The sequence below is a fragment of the Hypanus sabinus genome, unplaced genomic scaffold, assembly GCF_030144855.1.
Source record: "Hypanus sabinus isolate sHypSab1 unplaced genomic scaffold, sHypSab1.hap1 scaffold_1585, whole genome shotgun sequence".
NCBI classification, from domain to species: Eukaryota; Metazoa; Chordata; class Chondrichthyes; order Myliobatiformes; family Dasyatidae; genus Hypanus; species Hypanus sabinus.
The window spans coordinates 44,885-63,799 of NW_026779664.1; the positions used below are offsets into that span (position 1 = coordinate 44,885).

An 18,915-nucleotide genomic window follows, 5' to 3' on the forward strand; every position below is an offset into this window, starting at 1 on the left:
TATAATTTCGGAAGTTTGCGGGCCGCTGACCTACAGTCTGACGGAGATCCAATCGGAGGCAGGCGGTCACGGAGACAAGGGGAGGGGGCGCGGTTCGAGGTGGCGTGTGGAGGGGAATCACTGCGAGGTGTGGATGGTGTCAGTGGGATGAGAGGGCGGGGTGTGTGAGGTGGGCGGGATGAGAGGAAATAGAGGGCGGGGTTCGTGGGAGGAGGGGCGCGTTAGGGACGAGGGGCGGGGTTTGCGGGAGGAGAGGTCGCAGTCAGTGGAGAGAGCGGGCGAGTGGAGAGAGCGGTTCGTGTTGTACAATCTGCGGCAGGGAGCGCGTAAGAGGGACACTTTTCAATCGGGGCGGCGATCGAGATTTTCAAAGGCAGATTTTCGGGGGCAATTCACGAAGAAGAGCTCCGACCAGCGACCAGCCGGCCTCTGGGATTGGTTGGCTGGAGCAAGTTAAAGGAAGGCTGTGCCAAGCACGGCGGCGGTCGTTTGCGTGGTTTTAGGTACACGCAACCCTGGGGAGAGTACCTGTTACATGCTCGCAACCCTGTAAAACTATCAGCAGCATTAGGACGCACTTTAGTTTGCGGTTAACAGTCACTATTTTATTAGTAACTACTGAATATAGTAAATTAACCAGGTAATCAAAGGTTAGCAGCATTATGCGGACACAGGAGTACAGATAAAGTTCGCCAAACAAAGACAAGCTCAGCTGGGAATAGTTACAGTCTGACGATGGGATGTTAGAAAGTTCGGTTCAGTTCCAATGCAGACCTGTTTCTGTTGTGTTGAGGGAGATATTTGTAACCCAAGGCGAAATCCACGACAGGGGGAACGCCAGTAAACAGGTGTCGTCGATCTTCCCGCTGTCCTGCGAATCCTCGCACGCAGCTTCACCAACAGTAGCTGATCAAAGGGGGACCCGAGTTCAACCCGGGGAAGTGTGAGGTGTGCAGTTCGGAAGGACAAACTCCAAGGCAGAGTACAAAGTAAATGGCGGGCTACCAGGTAGTGTGGACAAGCGGCAGGGGACATGTCCGCAGATCCCTGAAAGTTACCTCCCAGGTAGACAGGGTAGTTAAGAAAGCTTATGGAGTGTTGGCAATGGAACAACTTTGTTACTGTCGGTTCGTTGCTCTATTATCAAGAAATATAACCCAAGCATTCCAACTAAACAGAGCATTACCTCAGCAGTTACCCACAAAAAAAAACACTTTATTATAACCCTGCAGAGAAGCCATTTTATATATGCAGTTAATAATGAGGACCCTACCATCGTTTACCCCTCCCCGTGCTACACGTTCCTCACCCTCACCCGCGGAGGCATTCCCACGCCACTCCGCATTATTCTTTTTGGAGTGGCTTTTGACTGTCAATTTCTGACGGCAGTTTTGTGTCACTTATGAGTTCTTGTTCCGCTTGGCCGTTCTTGATTGGAGTTCCGACCGAGTCTTTAGTTCTGCCCGTTGCGCTGAGGTAACGGGAACCACGCTTCCTGATGTCAGTATTTCACGTCCGGGAACAACAGCCCACTCCAGCCATCGGAATTGCCTTTCCAATCATTGAGGGACCATCAGCTTTGCAGAATCAAATCTCTGGCAGAAGAAGAAATTGCCATAGGTTTGGTCCGCAACCCTGGGAGAATCTGTGATGCGGCGTCAAAGGACGGGTTGATGCTGCCCCCTAGTATTCGTTCAGGGAGAGAGCAAGTGATATTGCGTTAGACTGTAGATTTCTGCAACATACATAGACACAGGGTCTTAGACTATATTTTCCTGTGTGACTTCCATCATGTGTTTATCGTTAACATCTCGGATAAATAGTTTATTTGTAGCAGCGAAACTTAATTCAGGTGCAGACAATGACAGTTTTGATGTTTGAAACACTTTCAGTTCTTCATTTACAGCCTCAGAGTCGGCTGAGCACTGAAAGTCTCTCAGGAGATTGCCAATCATCTAGCCAATTGCTGCTAGAACTGCCACCACTGGTGTTAGCTTGTTAATACATTGATTGACAATAGTTTCACCTTCAATCCTGGGCGTGTTCTCTCTCTTGGTCTGTATTCAAGCAAGCTGTGTCACGTTTGTTAGTCTTATTGTATTATCGCTGTCCTCCTCACCTGACGCGCTAGGGGTCGCTGTAGTGCCCACGTCATGTCTGGACTGCAATTCCTCTGAGTTCGGATGGTGTCACTGTCTCGGGAGACTGCCCAAGAGCGGGCTGAAATAATTCGGAATTTCGGACGGGACCGGCGACGGTGCGGTGGAGGGGGCGGGGTCGGGTGATTCCCAGGCTGGAGCTTCAAAGTGGCGTCACTATAAGCGTCACCGGCAGGACCCCGCCCCTTTGAAGTCCCTGCTCAGTTTTCTTTTCACAATCATTCAGTTTGCTTCGGAGCTCCGCACAGTTCACTTCGATTGAATTGTAATCATAATGTTTGTCTTTTGCTCGTTCGGTGAATGCAGCGACCTGCTCTCTGGGCTCTGTACTGGCTCAATGCTGCTGGTTCTGCAGCGCGTCGCGGGCTTTTGCGCTCCTTTCCCAACCGATCAGTAAACGTCTGTACTCGCCTTTTCATCTGCCCACTGTTGATGAAACTGACCTCACGGTCTTATCTCCAAATTACATATTCCCGGTTTTCACTCACCCTCAGGAATTCTCTGGATTTCAGCCTATTCTTAATAACCTTACAATGGCGGCATTTCTGTCTGATGCTTTCATTCATTTTTATAAAACTGAGACGATGGTTAGACGGGGTTCTTTTTTTTCAATCTTTTTCCGAAAAATATGTATTCCATTTTTATGTACTACGATCAGATTTTCTTTTTCTTCAGCTTTATTGATTGTCTACATATTAATCTGTTGATGTTTTGTAACATTTTACAGCTGTAGAAGATCATGTACCAATGAAAAGATTCTAAAAATGAAAATGATTTATTCAGGTGGGAGCTCTTAGTACGTTTCACAGATTTGGTTATTGTTTTAATTCGATCTTATTTTTAACTACTTTTATTACGTTTACCGCGATCTCGTACTCAGATAGGATCTATGGGCATTTAGAGTATCATGGTCTGATCAGGGACAGTCAGCATGGCTTTGTGAAGGGCAGATCGTGTCGAACAAGCCTGATAGAGTTCTTTGAGGAGGTGACCAGGCATAAAGATGAGGATAGTGCAATGGATGTGATCTATTTGGATTTTAATAAGGAATTTGACAAGGTTCCACTCGTGAGGCTTATTCAGAAAGTCAGAAGGCCATGGGATCCAGGGAAGTTTGGCCAGGTGGATTCAGTGGTGTCCCGCAAGGATCTGTACTGGGACCTCTACTTTTTGTGATTTTTATTAACGACCTGGATGTGGGGGTAGAAGGGTGGGCTGGCAATTTGCAGACGGCACAAATGTTGGTGTTGTTGTAGATAGTGTAGAGGATTGTCGAAGATTGCAGAGAGACATTGATAGGATGCAGAAGTGGGCTGAGAAGTGGCAGATGGAGTTCAACCCGGGAAAGTGTGAGGTGGTACACTTTGGAAGAACAAACTCCAAGGCAGAGTAAAAAAAAAATGGCAAGATACTTGGTAGTTTGGAGGAGCAGAGGGATCTGGGTGTACATGTCCACAGATCACTGAAAGTTGCCTCACAGGTAGATAGAGTAGTTAAGAAAGCTTATGGGGTGTTAGCTTTCATAAGTCCAGGGATAGAGTTTAGATGACGCGGTGTAATGATGCAGCTGTCTTAAACTCTGGTTAGGCTACACTTGGAGTACTGTTTCGAGTTCTGATTGCCTCGCTATAGGAAGGATGTGGAAGCATTGGAAAGGGGACTTAACAAGATGCTGCCTTGTTTGGTGTATGGATTAACAAGATGCTGCCTTGTTTGGTGTATGGATTATGATCAGAGATGAAGGGAGCTAGGACTTTATTCTTTGGAGAGAAGGCGGATGAGCGGAGACATGACAGAGGTGTAGAAGATATTACGAGGAAGAGACAGAGTGGACAGCCAGCACCTCTTCCCCAGGGCACCACTGCTCAGTACAAGAGAATATGGCTTTAAGGTAAGGGGAGGGAAGTTCAAGGGGGATATTAGAGGCATGTTTTTCACTCAGTGTGTGTTTGGTGCGTGAAGTGCACTGCCTGAGTCAGTGGTGGAGGCAGATACACTAGTGAAGTTTAAGAGAATACTAGACAGGTATATGGAGGAATTTAAAGTGGGGGGTGGTTATATGGGAGGCAGGGTTTGAGGGTCGGCACAACACTGTGGGCCGAAGGGTCTGTAATGTGCTGTACTATTCTATGTTTTATGTTCTAGTAACCTACCAACCGTTGGGAGAACGACGCGGTCGCCGGGGAACGTACATGCTCCTTGCAATCAGCGGTCGGAGTTGAACCCGTGTTGGTTGTGTAGTAAAGAAGCTGTGAAAACCACCGATTCTCACAGGTTATTTCAAATGAGGAAGGCAATTATTATCGCCCGTTTCAAGTCCTTAGATTGTCACAGTCACCCTAACCGACCATGCCAAAGTGTATTCTAACGGCAGATGATGCTTTTAATCCAAATCTCTTTCTTTTCTTTTGTAATTTATTTTTTTATTGAAGTTCATCATCAAACATGTCCATAAGATGTATTTCAGACATTGTACATTTATATCATTTAATCATATATATCACAAATCTCCACATTGTATTATCTGAGGTATACACTTATGGAAAAGAGTGGAAAGAAAAAACTAGAAAAATGAAAACAAAACTTCATACAAGTATGGAATAATCTTTTTTTTACAATATGTTCATTAATGTGTGAGAATATAATCAGTCATATGAGGCATTATGTAGTTAAACCATTTTTCCCAGTATGAATCAAATTGTTCCAGCTTATAATTAACAGGTGCTGTTATCTTCTTCATTTTGGAAATGTCCATTGTAATTTCCATCCATGTATTTAAAGTTAGGCTCTCCTGTGCTAACCATTTCCTAGTAAAAGTCTTTTTACCAGCCACCTAAAGGATATTCATTAAGTATTTATCTCTTTTCAAACATTCTTGAGGTATATACCCAAAATATATGGTCTTACTCTCTAAGGGTATTAAAGATGTCTTGTAGGGCATTGTGTATTCCCCTCCAATAGTCTTTGATATCAGGGCTGTCCCAAAAAATATGATAATGATTTGCATTTTGATTTCCACAATTTCTCCAGCAAACAGGGAGGTTACAATCATAATGGGAGTTCTGAGAATGTGTAATAACATATCTTAATTAAATAAGATATCAAGTTTTTCCATCCGAACTCCCTCCATTTCTGTGAACTGATACACTTCCATTGATATCTCCATATTATTGTCCATTCTTCCTCAGATATAATTATCCCTCCTCCCTTCTCCCATTTTGTTTTAATGTATGAAGTCGAATGTGTGTTAACATTTGACAAATCCTTATACATACATGAAATGATTCTACTCCCGTTATCTGAATTATACCCCGCGATGTGCGGCCCTCAGAATGCCCCTATTGCCCCTTCGCTATCTTCTTTTCAAAAATCCCTCCAGCTGAGCAGAGTTCACCATCTCCTCTCTGTCTGTGGCATGTATATATATATATACACATTTTTTCCCAGTAAGTATTTTGTGCTCGAGATAGCGTGAAGCGTATCACTGATGGTCAGTGGGGAAATTATCCGTCTTGATTCAGTCCATCTCACTGCACAGATCAAATCCAGCTGCCTTTTCCAGCATCTATCTTTATTCATTCCTGATCTCGGTGTCTAACTTTGTTCATTCCCGATTTATTAGGAGGATGAGTTGTGCCAGGTGTAGGCAGCGGTTTGCGAATGCAAGGCGGGGGTGGGGTGAGACATCGGGATGGGGTATTGCTTTAGAATTGTCTACGTGTCCGAGGATACGTGGCGCGGGGAGGTTTTGTAGTCCGTGGGGTGTTGCTGCGGGTCAGAGGGTATTTGGTTCGCTGGTTTGCTGGCCGTACTGGAGCTTGCAATTGAGAATTGTTTTATGTGGTGGTGTTTGGGATTATAGATAGGGTTAAAGCGTCAGTACGTGGGCAGCGGCGGAATTATCCGTTTTGTCTTTGTCGACCTGTTCAGTGGAAATTCAGTGTCATCGCACCACTCCACACTGGAATGCTCCACACCTTCATTCACGTGTTTGATTAATCGTTTGTCTTTCTGGGAATGTCTGTTTCTGCATATCGTATCTGTGTGGGTGAAGTTTTCCTGAACCTCAACGCTCTGGCACAAGACCAGTCCGCTAATTGCTCACCTGGGCTAAAGTCCTCATTCCCGACAGTGTTTGCAGAACTTAAAAGACAGCCGACACCCGCCGACAGTGTGGTTAAGAACGGATCCTTCTCTTTATCAGTCGATGCGTTGAGTTCAAAGGTCAGAAAGTAATGTTGCACCTTCAGAAAAATTGAGTTTGGCCGCAACTGGAGAAAATTCGGTCCCCTTGTGCTGACGATTTTCTGAATGGAGTGAAGATATTTTAAACAAAATACTGAGGTGCAAACGGACTTTGGAGACCTTTTGCGGGATTCCCAAAAGGTCAATTTGCAGGCGGATGAAGGCAAATGTGATGTTAGCATTCATGACAAGATGTCCAGGATATGAAAGCAAGGATGTAAAGTTGAAAACTTATAACATTTTTAAAAACTTTCTTGGTATTTGTCATTATTAATCATTGATCTTATGAAGTGTTTGAGGGCTGGCATTTGTTGTCATAGGCTTGTGGAGGGCGAGAAGTAAATTGAATTGACTTTATTACCCTGATCCTTCACATACTGTGGTGTAAAAATCTTCACGTTACGTTTCCGTCTAAATGTGCAATGTGCAATTTGTAGTAATTTATAATAAATAGTATGCAGCATGAGATTGGGACGGGTTATTGTTTTAGAATTGTGTATGTCTCGAAATGCCCACATCTTTCTGCAAACTGCTTCAACGGTGCCTGATTTTCTTGGAATCGACGTTCATCATTAACCTATCTGTTCTGCGTGGGTGCAGATCCTGGCATCGGTTATGTTCCGCATTTCCAGCCGATCTTTAAACTTCTCATTCCTTGTTGTCCCATTCCTTTCGTGCTAAATAGTTTTAATCATTCAGGCGGAGAACACTACTGAATAGAAATGGGTCATTTGGCTCAGCTAGTCCGTGACGAAGAACCATGGCTCGGAATTATGCCGGGGTTAACGTTTTAATCAACCCTCTTGGGCCTGTCGATCTCATGAATGGAAATTCAGTGTAACTGCAGCCTGGCCCACGCTCCGGTCAACCCGTTTCAAACGAATGTGTTTTTCTTGGAAATTATGTTGGTAATTAACTTTTCCTTGAGGGGTGTGACTCAGCCCAAAGACCACACTCCCTCTCTGAGGTGTGGGGCCCGAAACTGTTGACAATACTCCAAGGGCGGCCTGACTAATGTCTCATGAAGGTTCAGCGTTACCTCCGGGCTCTGACCTTCTGTTCCACCTGAAATCAATGCCAACATTTCATTTGCCTGCTTCACCACAGACTCAGCCCGTGAATTAACCCTCTGCGACTCTGGCACGAGGACTCCGAAGACGTTTTGTACCTGTGATGTTTGAATTATCTTCCCATTCAGACAATAATCTACTCTACTCCGCCTTTTACCAAGATGCATTACCATAAATTTATGGTATTCCATCTGCCACTTTTTTTTGCCCATTCTATCAATTTGTCCCGCTGCAACGGTATTATTTCGCAAACTTTGCCACAAAGCCGTCAATCCCCCATCTAAATCATCGACAAGCAACATAAAGAGTAGCGGTCTCAATGCTGACCCCTGAGGAACACCACTAGACACCGGCAGCCAAACACAAAAAGCCCCCTTTCTACCCACTCGCTGCCTATCAGCCAATCCTCTAACCATCCAGCACATTTGCTGTTACACCATGGACTTTATTCCTGTTAAGCAACCTCATCTGAGGCAGCTTCTCGCATGTTTTATTAAACTGAAATAAATGACATCCTCCGGCTCTCCTTTGCCCATCCTTGTTATTTCCTCGAGGAATTCTAACAGGTTTCCCTATTCAGAAAGCAGGCTGACTTTGTCTTCATTGATCTGTCGGGTCCAGGTACCCCGAAACGTCGTCCTCGATAATGAACTCCAACACGTCCCCAACCACTGAGGATAGGCTAACTGGGCGATAATTTCCTCTCTTTTCTCTTTCCCTCCCTTCTTGAAGTGTGGACTGAGATTTGCAAACTTCCACTTCCACTGGACCATGACGGTATCAAGTAATTCTTGAATGGTCACGAACAATGTATCAGTTATCGCGTCATTGCAACCACTCCCCGAACTCTGGGATGCAGTCCGACTGGTCCAGGTGACTTACCCGCCGGAAGACCTTTCGGTTTGCGTCACAGGTTCTCCTTCGTAATAGCAATGGCACTTCCTGCCCTGGTCCCTGATACTGACCGACCACTGGCAGCTGGAGGCCTCCCCAGTGAAGACTGACACAAAGTGCTCATGCAGTTCATCTGCCATTTCTTTGTACCCCATTACTGCTTCAAAAGCATCATTTTCCAATGATAATACGTCAACCCTCACCTCTCTTTTACTCCTTATATATCTGAAAAAAAACCTGATATCTTGCTTTATATAATTGTCTAGTCCGCCCTCGTATTTCATCTTTTCCTCTCATGTAGTTTTTTTTCAGTTGCCTTTTGTTGGATTTTAAATGCTTCCCAATCATCCAGCTTCCCACTCACGTTTGCCACCTTGCATGCCCTTTCCCTGGCTTGTATCCAGTCGTTAGCCTCCCCCTGTCAGCCACGGTTGCCTACCCCTGCCCCTTGAGAACTGCTGCTTCTGTGGGACAACTCGATCCTGCGCCTCGTGAACTATTTCCAGAAACTTCTGCCATCCCTGTTCCGCCGTCATCCCGGCCACTCTTCCCCTCTCATCCAGCTGGGCAAGCGCCTCTCTCATGCCTCTGTAATTCCCTCTATTCCATTGCGATGCCGATACATGTGAGTTATGCCTCTCCCTCTCAGTGTGAATTCCATCATATTATGACCACTGCCCCCTCAGGGTGTCTTTGCATTAAGCTGACTAATCAAATCTGGGTCACTACACAATCTGAGATAGCCTTTCCCTGAGTAGGCTCAGAAAGAAGCTAATCTCAAAAGCCACCACGTAGGCATTCAGCAAACTCCCCCTCTTCCGTTCCGACACCAACTGGATTTTCCCAGTCGCCTTCCAGATTGCAGTCACCCATTACAACTGTGTCATTTCCCACATTACATGTCCTTTCCAGCACCATTTACAGTCTCAATCCCATATCCAGGCTACTATCTGAAGGCCTATATATATGATCCCATAATGGTTTTTCAGCTTTGCAATTTCATATCTCCGCCCACAAAGAGACAGCATTCTCTGATCTTATATCGCCACTTTTCAAAGATATAATTCCACCTTTTACCAACAGAATCACATCACTGTCTGTGCTGTCCCTCTTGTACTTTCGATACAAAAGTCTATCCCTTGATGTGAAGCTCCCAACTATGGCCTTTTTTTTCGGCCACGGCTCCGTGATGCCCACAATGTCACAACGAGCAATATTAATTGAGCCACGAGTTCGTGCTCCTGAATGGGATTGCTGCGCGCGTTTAAATACAGCACCTTCAGTCCTGCATTCTCCGCCCGTTTGAGTTTTGCCTCTGAGGTCCAATTGAACAGTTTGCTCGATCTGCATTTGTGCCCAACCATTGGCTTGTCCTTCCTGACATTCAGGTGACACCCGTCATCCACTTGCTGACACATCCTCAGCTCTGTTATACTGGTTCCCGTCGCCCTGCCATACTAGTTTAAACCACTCCGAGCAGCTCCAGAAACATCTGCCCGCAGGAATATTCGTCCCTCTCTGATTCAAGTGTAACCCGTCACTTTTGTACAGAATCCCCTGCCCCAGAAGAGGTGGCGACCTCATTTTGATTCAAATGTAACCCGTCACTTTTGCACAGAACCCCCTGCCCCAGAAGAGGTGGCGACCTCATTTTGATTCAGGTGTAACCCGTCACTTTTGTACAGAACCCCTGCCCCAGAAGAGGTGGCGACCTCATTCTGATTCAAGTGTAACCCGTCACTTTTGTACAGAATCCCGTGCCCCAGAAGAGGTGGCGACCTCATTTTGATTCAAGTGTAACCCGTCACTTTTGTACAGATCCCCCTGCCCCAGAAGAGGTGGCGACCTCATTCTGATTCAAGTGTAACCCGTCACTTTTGTACAGATCCCCCTGCCCCAGAAGAGGTGGCGACCTCATTCTGATTCAAGTGTAACCCGTCACTTTTGTACAGAACCCCCTGCCCCAGAAGAGGTGGCGACCTCATTCTGATTCAAGTGTAACCCGTCACTTTTGTACTGAACCCCCTGCCCCAGAAGAGGTGGCGACCTCATTTTGATTCAAGTGTAACCCCCTGCCCCAGAAGAGGTGGCGACCTCATTCTGATTCAAGTGTAACCCGTCACTTTTGTACAGAACCCCCTGCCCCAGAAGAGGGGGCGACCTCATTTTGATTCAGGTGTAACCCGTCACTTTTGTACAGAACACCCTGCCCCAGAAGAGGTGGCGACCTCATTCTGATTCAAGTGTAAACCGTCACTTTTGTACAGAACACCCTGCCCCAGAAGAGGTGGCGACCTCATTCAAGTGTAACCCGTCACTTTTGTACAGAACCCCCTGCCCAAGAAGAGGTGGCGACCTCATTCTGATTCAAGTGTAACCCGTCACTTTTGTACAGAATCCCCTGCCCCAGAAGAGGTGGCGACCTCATTCTGATTCAAGGGTAACCCGTCACTTTTGTACAGAACCCCCTGCCCCAGAAGAGGTGGCGACCTCATTTTGATTCAAGTGTAACCCGTCACTTTTGTACAGAAACCCCTGCCCCAGAAGAGGTGGCGACCTCATTCTGATTCAAGTGTAACCCGTCACTTTTGTACAGAACCCCCTGCCCCAGAAGAGGTGGCGACCTCATTTTGATTCAAGTGTAACCCGTCACTTTTGTACAGAACTCCCTGCCCCAGAAGAGGTGGCGACCTCATTCTGATTCAAGTGTAACCCGTCACTTTTGTACAGAACCCCCTGCCCCAGAAGAGGTGGCGACCTCATTCTGATTCAAGTGTAACCCGTCACTTTTGTACAGAACCCCCTGCCCCAGAAGAGGTGGCGACCTCATTCTGATTCAAGTGTAACCCGTCACTTTTGTACAGAACCCCCTGCCCCAGAAGAGGTGGCGACCTCATTCTGATTCAAGTGTAACCCGTCACTTTTGTACAGAAACCCCTGCCCCAGAAGAGGTGGCGACCTCATTTTGATTCAAGTGTAACCCGTCACTTTTGTACAGAACCCCCTGCCCCAGAAGAGGTGGCGACCTCATTATGTTCCTATGCTCACTGCCGCGTGGCATAGGCAGCAATCCCGAGGTTACTACCCTTGAGGTCCTGGTCTGCTCCTCCCTCTTCCCAGGCCCTGGTATATCAGTTTAATCTATTCCCAGCAGCTCTATCAAACCTGCCCTGAAGGATATTGGTCCCCTCTTGTAGTGCGACCCGTCCGGTTTGTATTGGTGTCCCCTGACCTCACCGCCGCATGGGCCCGGCAGCAGTCCGGAGGTGTGACCTGTACACAAAGACAGGGTTTCACTCGAATCCCCGGGGGACCAGTATCCCGGAGGGGAGATTTGCTCAGGCTACTGGGGAGACTTTAAACTGGAATGCTTGGGGGTGGGAATCAAATTGAAGAGAGTAGAAGAGAGCTGGTTGGTTCACAAATAGAGAAAGCTAGTAGAGAGTGTGTGAGGGAGGATCGGCAGGTGACAGTGTAGAGGAGCACTCGGACCGAAGAGTAGGGGAGAAGGATGAAAAAGATAATAAATTTGTTTGCACCGTTAGGGATAAGCAGAGAGTAAGAGGTGGAGAATGACTAAAGTGCATCTATTTTAATGCTGGGAGCATTGTAAGAAATGTGGGTGAGCGTAGAACATGGATTGATACCTGGAAATATGACGTTGTAGCTGCTATTGAAACATGTTTGCAGGAAGGGTGTGATTTGCTGTGATCTGTCTGAGGGTATTTGGTGGGGACGTTCAGTCCAACCGAATGCCGGTACTGGATCTTGCAGTTGAGAATTGTTTTGTGTGATTGTGTTTGTATTATCGATAGGGTTAAAGTGTCAGTACGTGAGCAGCGGCGGAATTATCCGTTTGGTCTTTGTCGACCTGTTCAGTGGAAATTCAGCGCCATCGCACCAATCCACCAGTGGGAAGCGGCCAGTGCGTGAGTGGGCCAGTGAAGGAGTGGAGATCTGAGGCTTTGACTCGAGAGGCTTCGGCGAGCAGAGGCTGAGGACGAGCTTCACTGCAAATGAGGTAAGGCCGGGTAAGTTCCTTTCAAAGGGGAAAGATTCAAAAGTTGTGGCAAGTATTGGGTAGGTCATGACAGCTGAGATCGGCCCCGTGGTTTGTTCCTCCTGCAGCATGTGGAAAATCAGGGATACTTCCAGTGTGCCTTCGGGCAGACCGCATTGAGCGTCTGGAGCTGCGATTGGATTCATACTGGAGCATCCGCGATGCTCAGAAAGTCGTGAATAGCACGTTCAGTGAGTTGGCCACACCGCAGGTAAAGGCTACACAGGCAGAAAGGGAAGGGGTGGCCACGAGACAGCGTAGCAGGAGACAGGTAGTGAAGGAGTCCCCTGAGGTCATCTCCTTCCTAAACAGATATACTGTTTTGGATACTGTTGGGGGAGATGTCTCATCAGGGGAAGGCAGCAGCAGCCGAGTTCATTGCACCATGGGTGGCTCTCCGGCACAGGAGGGAAGGAAAAGGAGTGAGAGAGCTATAGTGAAAGGGGATTCGACTGTAAAGGGAATAGATAGGCGTTTCTGCAGCCGCAAACGAGACTCCGGGATGGTATGTTGCCTCCCTGGTGCAAGGATCAAGGATGTCTCTGAGCGGCTGTAGGACATTCTGGAATGGGAGGGTGAACCGCCAGTGGTCGTGCTGCACATAGGGACCAACGATATAAGTACAAAACGGGATGAGGTCCTACAAGGTGAATTTAGGGAGTTAGGAGATAAACTAAAAAGTAGGACCACAAAGGTAATAATATCTGGATTACTACCAGTGCCATGTGCTAGAAATAGGAGGATATTTCAGATGAATACGTGGCTTGAAAATGGTGCAAGGGGGAGGGATTCAAATTTCTGGGGCATTGGAACCAGTTCTGGGAGAGGTGGGACCAGTATAAACGGGATAGTCTGCACCTGGGCTGGACTGGAACCAGTGTCCTAGGGGGAGCGATTGCTACTGCTGTTCAGGAGGATGTTCAAGGGCTAAGAGTGTTGTAAGAACAAGCCTAAACGCTTTGTGTGTCAATGCGAGGAGCATTCGTAACAAAGTGGATGAATTGAATGTGCAGATAGTTATTAATGAATATGATATAGTTGGGATCACAGAGACATGACTCCAGGGTGAACAAGGTTGGAAGCTCAACATCCAGGGATATTCAATATTCAGGAGGCATAGACAGGAAAGAAAAGGAGTTGGGGTAGAATTTCTGGTTAGAGAGGAGATTAACTCAATAGAAAGGAAGGACATTAGCCTGGAGTTTGTGGAATCGCTATGGGTAGAGCTGCATAACACTAAGGGGCAGAAAACGCTGGTGGGAGTTGTGTACAGTCCACCTAACAGTAGTAGTGAGGTTGGGGATGGCATTTAACAGGAAATTAGAAATGCGTGCAATAAAAGAAACGTTAGTTATAATGGGTGACTTCAATCTACATATAGATTGGGTGAACCAAATTGGTAAGAGTGCTGAGAAAGAGGATTTCTTGCAATGTAGGCGGAATGGCTTTCTGAACCAGCATGTCGAGGAACCAATTAGAGAGCAGGCCATTCCAGGTTGGGTATTGAGCAATGAGGAAGGGTTAGTTAGCAATCTTGTCGTGCGAGGCCCCTTGGGTAAGAGTGACCATAATATGGTGGGATTCTTCATTCAGATGGAGAGTGACATAGTTACTTCAGATACAAAGGTTCTGAACTTAAAGAAGGGTAACTTTGAAGGTATGAGACGTGAATAAGCTAAGATAGACTAGCAAATGATACTTAAAAGGTTGACGGTGGATATGCAATGGCAAGCATTTAAAGATCGCATGGATGAACTACAACAATTGTTCATCACAGTTTGGCAAAAGAATAAACCAGGGAAAGTTGTGCCTCCGTGGCTGACAAGGGAAATTAGGGATAGTATCAAGTCCAAAGAAGAAACATATAAAGTAGCAAAAAAAAAGCGGCACACTTGAGGACCGGGCGAAATTCAGAGACCAGCAGAGGAGGACAAAGGGCTTAATTAGGAAATGGAAAAAATATTCTGAGAGAAAGCTGGCAGGGAACAAACGGACTGTAAAGACTTTTATAGATATGTGAAAAGAAAAAGATTGGTCAAGACAAATGTAGGTCGCTTACAGTCAGAAACAGGTGAATTGATCATAGGGAAATAAGACATGGCAGACCAATTGAATAACTACTTTGGTTCTGTCTTCACTAAGGAGGACATAAATAATCTTCCGGAAATAGTAAGTGACCGAGGGTCCAGTGAGATGGAGGAACTGAGGGAAATGCATGTTAGTAGGGAAGTGGTGTTAAGTAAATTGAAGGGATTAAAGGCAGATAAATCCCTAGGGCGAGATGGTCTGCACCCCAGCGTGCTTAAGGAAGTAGCCCGAGAAATAGTGGATGCATTAGTGATAATTTTTCAAAACTCCTTAGATTCTGGATTAGCTCTTGAGGATTGGATGGTGGCTAATGTAACCCAACTTTTTAAAAAAGGAGGGAGAGAGAATCCGGGGAATTATAGACCGGTTAGTCTGATATCGGTGGTGGGGAAAATGCTAGAGTCGGTTATCAAAGATGTGATAACAACACATTTGGAAAGAGGTGAAATCATCCGACAAAGTCAGCATGGATTTGTGAAAGGAAAATCATGCCTGACGAATCTTATAGAATTTTTTGAAGATGTAACTAGTAGAGTGGATAGGGGAGAGCCAGTGGATGTGGTATATTTAGATTTTCAAAAGGCTTTTGACAAGGTCCCACACGGGAGATTAGTGTGTAAACTTAAAGCACACGGTATTGGGGGTATGGTATTGATGTGGATAGAGAATTGGTTGGCAGACAGGAAGCAAAGAGTGGGAGTAAACGGGACCTTTTCAGAATGGCAGGCAGTAACTAGTGGGGTACCGCAAGATTCAGTGCTGGGACCCCAGTTGTTTACAATATATATTAATGATTTAGACGAGGGAATTAAATGCAGCATCTCCAAGTTTGCGGATGACACGAAGCTGGGCGGCGGTGTTAGCTGTGAGGAGGATGCTAAGAGGATGCAGGGTGACTAGGATAGGTTAGGTGAATGGGCAAATTCATGGCAGATGCAATTTAATGTGGATAAATGTGAGAAGTCCAGAACGAGGGGTCACTGTTTAAGGATAAAGGGGAAACCTTTTAGGACCGAGATGAGGAGAAACTTCTTCACACAGAGAGTGGTGAATCTGTGGAATTCTCTGCCACAGGAAACAGTTGAGGCCTGTTCATTGGCTATGTTTAAGAGGAAGTTAGATATGGTCCTTGTGGCTGAAGGGATCACGGCAATGGTACCGGAGCACTAGAGTGAGATGAATGTTTTCCCCTTGTTCAAAAAAGGTAATGGCTTATTCAGAAAGTCAAAAGGGATGGGATCCAGGGAAGTTTGTCCAGGTGGATTCAGAATTGACTTACCTGCAGAAGGCAGAGGTTCGTGTGGAGGGAATACATTCGGATTGGAGGGTTGTGACTAGTGGTGTCCCACAAGGAACTGTTCTGGTACCTCTACTTTTTGTGATTTTTATTAACGATCTGAATGTGGGGGTAGAAGGGTGGGTTGGCATGTTTGCAGATGACACAAAGGTTGGTGGTGTTGTAGATAGTGTAGAGGATTGTCGAAGATTCCAGAGAGACATTGATAGGATGTAGAAGTGGGTTGAGAAGTGGCAGATTGAGTTCAACCCAGAGAAGGGTGAGGTGGTACACTTTGGAAGGACAAACTCCAAGGCAGAGTACAAAGTAAATGGCAGGATACTTGGTAGTGTGGAGGATCAGAGGGATCTGGGGGTACATGTCCACAGATCCCTGAAATTTGCCTCACAGGCAGATAGGGTATTTAAGAAAGCTTATGGGGTGTCAGCTTTCATAAGTCGAGGGATAGAGTTTAAGAGTCGCGATGTAACGATGCAGCTCTATAAAACTCCAGTTAGGCCACACTTGGAGTACTGTGTCCAGTTCTGGTCGCCTCACTATAGGAAGGATGTGGAAGCATTGGAAAGGGTACAGAGGAGATTTACCAGGATGCTTCCTGGTTCAGAGAGTACGGATTATGATCAGAGATTTAGGGAGCTAGGGCTTTACTCTTTGGAGAGAAGGAGGATGAAAGTAGAGATGATAGAGATGTACACGGTATTAAGAGGAATAGACAGAGTGGACATCCATCGCCTCTTCCCCACGGCACCACTGCTCAGAACAAGAGAACATGGATTTAAGGTAAGAGGAGGGAAGTTCAAAGAGGATATTAGAAGAAGATGTTTCACTCAGAGAGTGGTTGGTGCGTGGAATGCACTGTCTGGGTCACTGGTGGAGGCAGATACACTGGTGAAGTATAAGAGACCACTGGACAGGTATATGGAGGAATATTAGTTGGGGGGTTATATAGGAGGCAGTGTCTGGGGGTCGGCACAACATTCTGGGCCGGAGGGCCTGTAATCTGCTGCATTGTCCTATGTTCCATGTTCTATGTCTGATAGATCTCCACCCCGCTGTTTATCAAGCATCTTCAATATAATCAAAAAAATCTTTACTTCCACCGGCCACCGAGAAGGGCTCCAAACAATTACAATCTACCTGAACAGAATAAACGAAGCAGGTATATATCGATGTATTCACCTGAAGTAACTTATATTAAAAATGGTGTAGGATAGTCCTGTACAGCCCTCGCATGAAACGTGTATTGCTGATTCTGGAACAGTTCTTAATCTTCATATAATATAACCATATATAACCATATAACAATCACAGCACGGAAACAGGTCATCTTGGCCCTCCTAGTCCGTGCCGAACCCTTAATCTCACCTAGTCCCACCTACCCGCACTCAGCCCATAACCCTCCACTCCTTTCCTGTCCATATACCTATCCAATTTTACCTTAAATGACACAACTGAACTGGCCTCTACTACTTCCACAGGAAGCTCATTCCACACAGTTATCACTCTTTGAGTAAAGAAATACCCCCTCGTGTTTCCCTTAAACTACTGCCCCCTAACTCTCAAATCATGTCCTCTAGTTTGAATCTCCCCTACTCTCAATGGAAACAGCCTGTTCACGTCAACTCTATCTATCCCTCTCAAAATTTTAAATACCTCGATCAAATCCCCCCTCAAACTTCTACGCTCCAATGAATAGAGACCTAACTTGTTCAACCTATCTCTGTAACTTAATTGCTGAAACCCAGGTAACATCCTAGTAAATCGTCTCTGCACTCTCTCTAATTTATTGATATCTTTCCTATAATTCGGTGACCAGAACTGCACACAATATTTTTAAATTTGGCCTTACCAATGCCTTGTACAACTTGTACAATGCCTTGTACAACTAATGTGTGGAAAAATCCCAGCATGTAAACACAACCTCAGTGATACAAACACCAACATGGCGAGAAGAAGTTTATCACTGAGCTAATGAATTCTTCATCACTGATACAACCCGCAGGCTATAGTCTGGTTGGAAATGACAAGCCGGAAAAAAATATTAACAATGTTCTATTTCTTTGTGGGCATATTTCCAAGTAGTGGCCTTCGCCCTTCATTTCAAACAATGAGCAGAGGAATATTTGGCTGGTTTAGGAGTTGTGGGTTAGCGATAAGGTTAATTCGTGATGAAAGGACTCGGCTCGAAATGTCGTCGGTTTACTGTTTTGTGCTTCTTCAGAGTTTTGTGAGTGTTGCTCTGGGTTTCCGAATCAGACGATCTTCCTAAGTGCAGGACGTCGCCGGGTGCGTTTCTGTGAAACTCAGAGCTCCTTGTCTCTGTGCAAGCTGCGGCCCTGTATGTTGGCCAAGTTCCCCCACGCACGCATTTCTCAGAACAGGGTGCGGCCTTTCTGCTGAAATCCGGTTCAACCGGTTGGACAGTCGCCGCCCACATGCGGATGTGAGCCAAGATAGCATGATGTTATGTTTAACCATTTCTGTTTTCAGCAGACTCCATGACAGAATGGAATATAAAATATGATGCAAGGCAATTCTTACAGTTGCTTCCCAACTTTTTGCGAGTCTTACGCCATTTCTTCAAATAAATCAGTAGGAGACATTCTCCTTTCTAAACACCATGATCATTCAGTGTCCTTTCCTCTTATAGAGAGAGTGATAGCGAACGGTGACGGGTCCCTGCCCCTGGCAATTTGAGACCTGTGCAGACAAGATGGTTTGTGATGAACTGGAAGGGGTCTAATACCCTAGTGGGAACGTTTGCTTGTGGCATACGGGATGGGGTTGGGGGTTTAAACTGGAGTGGAAGGGGGTTGATATTCGGAGAGCCAGAACTGATACTGGAGAGTTTTCGGAGCTAGATGTAGATTAGATCTTTGTCAAATGGTTGAGCACAGTTCGACTGATGTTCGACTGGGCTGCGGATAGTTCGATGCTAGAAGCAAAGTAGAAAAGTTTAGGAGGCACAGGAGGGGGTTTGAACTAGACTTACAGAGGGGAGGGGAACAAGAGTGTTTGAGCAGATAATGAGGTGGAAGAGGATTAAGGTCATGCGAGTACTGCAAGTGTAGTGCATGGAGTAAAGACAAATCTAACAAATAG

General features: G+C 45.9%; 1 long non-coding RNA gene across 1 annotated transcript; it reads left to right on the plus strand.

Moving 5' to 3' along the window:
- Window positions 1-2,807: 2,807 nt before the first annotated feature.
- LOC132387167 (uncharacterized) lies at window positions 2,808-6,420 on the plus strand. Its single transcript, XR_009509789.1, has 3 exons — window positions 2,808-2,942; window positions 4,305-4,433; window positions 6,022-6,420. It is a non-coding gene; the product is annotated as an uncharacterized LOC132387167 (long non-coding RNA).
- Window positions 6,421-18,915: the final 12,495 nt, after the last annotated feature.